Source organism: Eschscholzia californica, unplaced genomic scaffold, assembly GCF_041429995.1.
Source record: "Eschscholzia californica isolate CP2 unplaced genomic scaffold, dmEscCali1.0.p SCAF_6, whole genome shotgun sequence".
Taxonomy (NCBI): Eukaryota; Viridiplantae; Streptophyta; class Magnoliopsida; order Ranunculales; family Papaveraceae; genus Eschscholzia; species Eschscholzia californica.
Window position 1 is genome coordinate 9,947,692 of NW_028238483.1, and position 8,869 is coordinate 9,956,560.

An 8,869-nucleotide genomic window follows, 5' to 3' on the forward strand; every position below is an offset into this window, starting at 1 on the left:
ACCACAGTCCAAAATGATGGAGTGTTCCAAGTAGGTTTATTAAATACGTGATCTAATGAAAGAAACCCTACTAAGTGAACATGGAAGCACACCATCATACTATCCCTAGTCCAGGTCATTAATTGGACAAAAATGACTTAATAAGACTAGCATGAGTGATTGACAAGATAACGTTGTTTCTTGGGCTATGGGAATAGGAGTATTTCAAAGGTCAGCTTCATGGGTGTATAGATGATACACTGGAAACCCACCAATGAGAGTACTTCAAGAGTTGAAGTTGTGAGCTGTCATAACTCTCATTTAAGCAAATTGGAGAGATTCCTCAAAACATGAGTACTCGCTCAGTTTATGGAAGGAATGTCGAACTTTGGTACCGTCAAACGACGTGCCGTAAAAGGAGGTTATAAAGACGAATTACAGGGGGAGACAGGATAGACATGAAATTGAGTGGGAGTACAAGAATGGAATATGTTTTCCTGACTAAAATCAGGACAAAGTATCTCCGGGCAACTTGATGAGAAACAACTGAAAAATGCATGGCCGTGCTCAAATGGATTAAGAGTTAATCATTTGGATTGGAAGTTGTTCTCGGGATCAAGATAGTCTGATATATATGACATATCAGATGAGATACGAAAAACATGGGAATCGAGCATTGCACTTGTTCTAAGTACAAGTGGGAGACTGAAGGATATATTGCCTCGGTCTGAAGGAATGGTATCCTTCCGAAGGAGTGTCCTTTGACCAAGGTTGCAATGCGTATGATTTGGCGAATAGGATCTTAATGACCTTACTCGGAAGATCATTAGTCCGGTCTAATTAGGGGTCGTAATGCTTAGCTAGAAGCCAACTACGATCGTTAGATAACTTCGGTAATCCGCGGCTAACATAGACCGGATCCTACAAGGGTTACACATAAGAGTTATGATTTGAACGGAGAGAATTGACTAGAAAGAGAATGGCAAATAAGTGGATTGGATCCATTATTGGTAAGTCCAATTAGTTCGGAGAAGTCCGAAGAAAGATAAATGAGAGTTATGACAGCTCACAACTTCAACTAAGTGGAGGCCCGAAAAGGCTTTAGGTGGGCCGCCCATGTGATGGCCGACCAAGGCAAGGGGACGGCCATTACATGGCCGGTTAGGCCCTAAGTGGGCCGGCCAAGGAAGCCCATAAAGGGCTATGTTGGCCGGCCACTCAAGGGAACCCTAAAGAGGGTAATTTTGGAAGTTACCTTATAATTAGGTTTTAGGAATCCTAGTTTGGGTCTAATAACTTTTCTAGGGATTTCTATATATATACCTAATTAGACAACCTAAAGAAGGGACTCTAGAGATAGAATTTTCTTAGAGAGACAATTCTCAAGAGGAGAAACTGTCAACTGAAAGAGTTTCAGAATATACATCTCAGAGAGAGAGAGAGAGAAAAAGGAGTTTTCTCAAGTATTCAGTCAAGAAGAAGGAGTTCTTCATCTCAACCTTCAATAAGGTCCTAGCTGACTGAAAGGAGGGAGTTCAAGTTATATACTCGGTGTCTCAAGTAGAGGAGCTACACTTGGAGCTCTTATCTTCCGAATACTGGTCGGGATTTAGTTCGTGGGAAAACAATTAAGAGGTAATCTTCTTTCCATTCTAGTTCATTGATATGTTCATTTGTAGATCCTGGAAACTACTGTTAAAATAGAGATGTTTGAGAATCCGCTAACAACACTAGACAATTAGGTGTATTAGATACCCTTATAACCCTACATCCGTGACTTAGTTTGGTGCAGTTCTTGAAACAGTTTGATCTAGAGTTTTTTTTTTTTGTAATATTGAGCGGGAAAAAAACGGCCCGACCCTAACAAGCAACAAGCTAAGCAAGCTTAGCAGAACAAAAAGCTATCCAAAAAAAACAACAAAAAATACATCAAACATTATGTCCAACATTTCCTGAGTCTAATTCTTCCTTTGGCATCATCATGCAAGATCTTGCTCAAATCAGGTGGAATCTCCTTTGGGTTCATGATAGTCTCATTTCTCGGCCTCAGTTTTGCAAGGAAGTCAGCTGCTTGATTAACTTCACGCACCACATGCTTGACTTTACAATGTTGGAAACCTGCCCATAATCTTTTAATACTAGCCCACACCCTCCAAGCATGCCAAGGAGGTAATTTTGAAAAACCCGATAGGAGGCAAATGAAGCCATAGAGTCAGTCGCAATAATAACATGGGTTAATTCCGTTTTGGCCCCCGATTTGTGACCAACTGGCCGTTTTGGCCCCCATAAGTGTCCGGCAGTTCGTTTTAGCCCCAAAAATTTCCTATTTGGCCCCAAATTTTATCCAACGTCCCAATTCTACCCCGGTGGCCTTTCTGTAATTTTTATTTTTTCTTTTTGTTTGTCCACCTCATCTAATCTCTCCTCCACCACTCCTCTTCACTAGGAGTCTTCGGAAATTTCTCTCTGGAATCCCAGACGAAGAGGATCTGGATCTGGGGTTTCAAACCCCAGATCCAGAAATTTCCGGCGAAGGTTTACCTTCGCCGGAAATTGGGAGATATAAAGAGAGGAGGGAGAGAGAAGAGGAGGGAGAGAGAAGAGAGAGAAAGGAGGAAGAAGAGAGAGGAAGAAGAGAGAGAGAGAGAGAGGAAGAAGAGAGAGGAAGAAGAGAGAGAGAGAGGAAGAAGAAGAGAGAAATTTTTTTTTTTTTTTTTTTTAAAAGTGGCCGGCCGGAATTTTTTATTCCGGCCGGCAACATCCTGCCGGAGAAGAAGGGTGAGGTGGAGAGGAGGAGGTGTGGTGAAGGAGAGATTAGATGAGGTGGACAAACAAAAAGAAAAAATAAAAATTACAGAAAGGCCACCGGGGTAGAATTGGGAGGTTGGATAAAATTTGGGGCCAAATAGGAAATTTTTGGGGCCAAAACGAACTGCCGGACACTTATGGGGGCCAAAACGGCCAGTTGGTCACAAATCGGGGGCCAAAACGGAATTAACCCTAATAACATTTGGAGCTAGAAGTTGTTGTGCTAGTTTAAGCCCCAACTCCACTCCCTGAAGTTCATGGATCAGAAGCACAATTGGCCGAGCCAGCCCCAATAGCCTGAACCTTCCCCTCAACATCTCTAAGAACAGCTCCATACCAGCAGAATGGTTATCAAGAGAACCATCTAAATTCAGCAGCAAGTATCCTATATCAGGGGGCTCCCACTTGAAACCTTTGATTTTAGGCCTGGAAAGGGTGATGGTAAGGTTCCATCTGTCAGTAGTAGTCCAACTATGTATGTTGTCTTCAGTCCTACCCAGCCAAGCAGCAACTGTGATGCGAATTTCCTCATCAATAAGCTTTAAAATGCCCCCAGCTGTGTTACACCTTTGTCTAAACATTCTATGATTTCTTTCCTCCCATATGTGGTAGATAAAGCTGTTAAAAGTGAGGCGACCCAACTTAGCTAGAAGGGAGTTCCCTTTGAAATGTTCACAACACCAATCAATCTCTTGTTCAATAGAAGGGAGACACTGCCTGTAGAACCCAAGCTTGCTGAGCAAAGAAGTCCACACACCCTGAGAGAAAACACAACCAAACAACAAATGAAAGGTATTTTCCACTCCATTATCACATAGCACATAGTAATCAGAGACATTTAAGCCCCACTGCCTCAATTTATCCTTAGTGTTGAGACCATTGTGGAAGACAAGCCAGCTGATGAAGCAATGCTTAGGAAAACAGTTTCCTATCGCAGACGTTTCATTTCTAATCTGATGGGTCGAAATTGAAGAAAAACATAAAGCGAATCATGTGGAATGGTGTTTTGGGTTATATGAAACATGTTGGATGAAAAAAATTTATAACTCGTGCGAAACAGTTCGTGACACAGTTTGGTGCAGTTCTTGAAACAGTTTGATATTGAGTTTCTTATTGCGGACGTTTCGTTTCTTTTTTTTTGTTGCATAACTCAACAGGCTTTAAGGCGCCAGAACCATCACAAAGGAGAAGCTAGAAAATAAACAGAAATACCAGCCATAATGGCATACAAGCCCTCAAAAGGCACCCAAGAAAAACACCCAAGGAGAAACATGTAATCCCACATAAAAATAACAACCATAAGGCTAAAGAAGAAAACCAAACTCAAAGCACCCACATCAGCACTTCAGCCGTTGCCTAACAGTTCCCACTTTGTCATCAAGGGCCACCAACTGCATATCTTCACTAAGGTCTGCTTCCATCAAAATATCCATACCCACAGTGGTCCTAGCTGTAGAAAGCAGACCAGCAAGCTGGTTGACCTCCCTATAAACATGCTTCAGGCTGCACTCATCAAACCCCCCCCCCCATCGTAGACTTGATCCTTCTCCATACATCAATAGACTGCCAAGGTGGTTCAGCTCCACTCTTAACCAGAAGATCACAAGCATACTTAGAGTCATTAGCCACTAGAACACGACCATAACCATGGGAAGCAGCCAGACTAAGCCCAGCTTCAATGGGTTGCAATTCATGATGGATCACACTAATAGGATGGGCACCACCCTTAGCAGCAACTATAACAGACCCTGAGAAATCTCTTATCACACAACCAAACCCAACATGTGTTTCAGAGTAAGCACCATCAGTATTTATCAAAACATAACCTGGGGGAGGGCCAATCCAAACACAAGGAATGACAACAGGAGGGGTCACAACTAACTGCAAATTCCAGTTTCTCTCAATGCTGGCAAGCCCAGGACTGCTCTTAGTCTTACAAGAAAGCCCAACCATTTTCATCCTGACTTCTTCTTTAATTCTACTAATGATACTCTCATGAGTTTCTCTTGTGCCTGAGAACACTCTCTTATTTCTCTCACACCACACATGGTAAATAAAAGCATTGAAAGCAAGCTTACCAAGAATGCCTATTTTATCAACCCCCTGCAACAACCTAAGACACCAGTCAATCATAGCATCCCAAGAGTGACACAGGACCGCTTCAAAACCAGCAATTGCAGTAAAGCCTTCCAGATAGCAATAGAGAATCTGCACTCAAAAAATAGATGAACATCATCCTCCTCCTCCTCATGACAAAGAGAGCAAGTGACCTGCACATTCATACCCCATTTGTAAAGTTTCAACTTAGTCTTGATTGCTCTATGCAGAACCACCCAGGTGACAAAGCTATGCCTAGGGATGTTGTGACTGAACCAAACCAAGGAACTCCAGTCAACCTGAGGCAAGGAACCCCTCATAGCTTCATAGGTGCTTTTCAAAGTAAAGACCCCTCTATCATTAGCAAGCCAAACTCTCTTATCATTAAAATCAACATCACAATACACTTGATGTACCCCATCCATCAAAGGACCCAAGTAAATAGCCTGAAGAGAAGAAATGACCCACTGACCATCAACCAGACAGTTACTCACAAGAGCATCAAAATGTAGTCTCCTATCATGCCTTAGCTGCTCAGGGAAGAAAGGAGCCAAAACCCCCATAGGGTGCCATGTGTCTTTCCAAAAGCTGGTGAAGTGCCCATTACCAACAAGAGAGAAACAAAACTGGAGCCCATGCTGCCTATTATGAAGAATCTTCATCCAACTCCATGAAACCTCATGAGGTACTCCCATCAACCAAAAACACGACCCTAGATAAGATAGGACTTAACCCAAGCAACCCAAAGAGTGGATTTGTCAATAAAAAGGTCCCAAATGTGCCTGAGAGAGCAAGCATCATTCAGAACACCAAGATTTCTAAGATTCAACTCTCCTTCCATAAAAGGATGACAAACCACACTCCAACTGACAGAGGCCCCCTTAGCATGCATCTTAAGACCATCCCAAAGAAATCTCATGAAAATTCGCTCCAATTCATGAACCACTCTCTTAGGAAGAACAAAAACTGAACCAAAAAATCACCTCATACCATTGAGGACAGCTCTAACTAAAGTCAGCTTACCAGCAAAGGACAAGAACCTCATCTTCCAAGATCTGATTCTCTCAAGAACCTTATCAATCAAGGGTTGACAATCAACATAATTCAGCCTAGAGGAGATAAGAGGCACCCCTAAGTATCTGACAGGCAAACAAGCACTATGAAAACCAAGAGACCCCTGAATTGCCTCCAAAACACCATCTCCCACATCAGCAACAAAAATAGAACTTTTAGCCCTGCTTACCTTCAAACCAGTGCAGAGGAAGAAAACATCCAACACCTCAGCTAAGGCCTCAGCTAAGGCCTCAACTAAACAAATATCACCCTTCATGAAAACAAGGAGGTCATCAGCAAAACTCAGATGAGTAATCAGAGGATCCCTGCACTTAGGATGAAGCTGGAACCTCCCAGTAGCTACCATATTAACCATGAGCACATTAAACACTTCCATGACTAACACAAACAGATAAGGGGACATAAGGCATCCTTATCTAATCCCCCTCCCACCTTTAAAATAGCCATAGGAGCTGCCATTAACCATAATAGAAAACCTAGGAGAAGAAATACAAGCCTGGACCCAATTCACAAATTTCTCTGGGAACCCAAACTTCCTCATAATCAATAAAAGAGAACTTCATTCAATAGTGTCATAAGCTTTCTGTAAATCTATCTTAACAGCACAACTAGCTGGTTCTTGAGACCTATGATAATTTCTAGTAAGTTCATGAGCCAAAAGAATGTTGTCCTGAATAGCCCTGCCTGAAATGAAGGCAGACTGGCAAGGGCTAATAAGCTGATCAATAATCCTCTTCATTCTGAAGATGAGAATCTTAGTAATGCACTTATATATGACATTACAACAAGATATAGGCCTAAACTCAGTAACCTTAGAAGCATTAGAAGACTTAGGCACAAGAGTAATCAAAGTAAAGTTGACCTCACCCAGCAACCTCCCTGAGCTATAGAACCTCCTAATAGCTTCCACCACATCATCACCCACAACTTTCCGACAAACTTTGAAGAAATGGGCAGTGAATCCATCAGGTCCAGGAGCCTTGTCCACCCCAATAGTTGAGAGAGCATAAACCACCTCCTCCCTAGTCACCATAGCATCCAGATCAGCAGCTTGTTGCATAGTAACCAACCTGTAAAAAACAACAGAATTAAGACTATCTAGCCCCTGCTAAGATGGGAAGAACTGTGCCAACAACCCTTGGCTCAAGTGGTAAGTCTTCCAACTTAAAGGTCAAGGGTTCGAGGCACACGCTTACCAATTAAAAAAAAAAGATTGAAATCAGAATAAAAGGCCACACACTCCTCAGCTACATCCTTAACAGTCACCCCCTCATTATTGTAGAGAAATGGAATATTATTCCTAGATCTTCTCTCTTTGATGGAGTTAAAAAGAATCTAGTATTCTAGTTCCCCCAAGTCAATCTTCTGCACCCTGGACTTTTGTCTCAACATAGACTCTTCAACACCCATCAACCTACTGTAAACAGTCACAACCTCCCCCTCTCCTGCAGCCTAATTTCTGAACTAAGAGGAGTCTCTTGTAAACTAGTCTGAATAGATTCCAAAGTCTTCCTTGCTTCATGCACTTTGCTAGAAAACCCAACATATTTCTCCTTCTTCCAAACCACCAGGGCCTTCTTCACATTTTTCAATTTACTGACAAGCCTAAACATGGGATTCCCACAAATAGAAACACTCCAAGCCTTCTTCACAATAGCCATAAAGTCCTCATCCAAAGTCCAAGCATTAAAGAACTTGAAAGGCCCAGGACCACAAGACTCTCCCTCAAAAAGAGAAATCACAAAAGAAGAGTGATCAGACACAATAGGATTAAGAAACTCAACCTTAGCATTAGGACACATGCTGATGCGGGAGCATCGGAGCTAGATCAACCCGAGCTGACCCAAACCGCTCTGGATCATGAAACAGGTCTGCAACAAGCAGCGCTGGGATACGACGATATTCCTACCCGGGGTCCGAGCGTTACTTTACTGAAGTTGGACCACTCAACTGGATAATTATGGTCTTTAAAGAAGATTCTCGAAGACTTGAAGAGTCATTTTTGTTTTATTAATCAACATTAAGTTTAGTCTAGTATTTCTATATTCATGCATTTAAACTAAGTTGTTTCCAATGTATCTAGTTTCTATGCATTTAGACTAGTTTTTATTTCCCCATTTAATGTATTCTCCTCTATATAATGAGGCTTATTATGAATGAAAAAGGCAGAGAATATTGAATTGAAATTCTTTGTGACTTTGGATCTGTTTAGATCAACTCCTTTATTCAATGCAAAAAAAAAACTCCTTTATCCTCTGGTTCTGGAAGAGCCATTGGTGATGGATTTCGAGCGTCTTTATCATCTGGTGGTGGCGACTTTATCCAGGTGTGGTGTTAGCTCAACCGGTTTCTTTATCACTTTGTGGTGGCAACTTTATCAAAGTGTGGTGATCTGGATCTTCCTAGTTACTCTGTTACGATACTCCCCTTTCACTCCGTACTCACGCTTCTGGGAAAACGCATCAAGTAGTATCAAAGCTCTAATTCAGGTTGGTGGAGTGAAATTATATTTCAGAAGCTTATAATTCAAGTGGTATCAAGTGAAGCTATAGATCCCCTGTTTCGATAATATGGAATTTCCAAGAGGATTGACTCTCGACCAAGCATACGCTGAGCGTATTGGTAGAGAAATGGAGGAAATGAGGCAGCAAATGCAACAAATGGTTAAGGCTTTTAATGGAATGAATGTGCAAGCACAACCAAGAAGACAAAGAGTTGGAGATAACCATTCATCTTCTGATGAAGACGAACATGTTTCTCTTAGTTCTAATGATGATCATAGTGTCAGTTCTGGACGTGGGAGAGGAAGAGATAATCGACCACATTAACAACACACTCGGCAAGAAGAATTCAAAGTTGATTTTCCTGATTTTGAAGGTAATCTAAATCTAGATGACTTTCTAGATTGGTT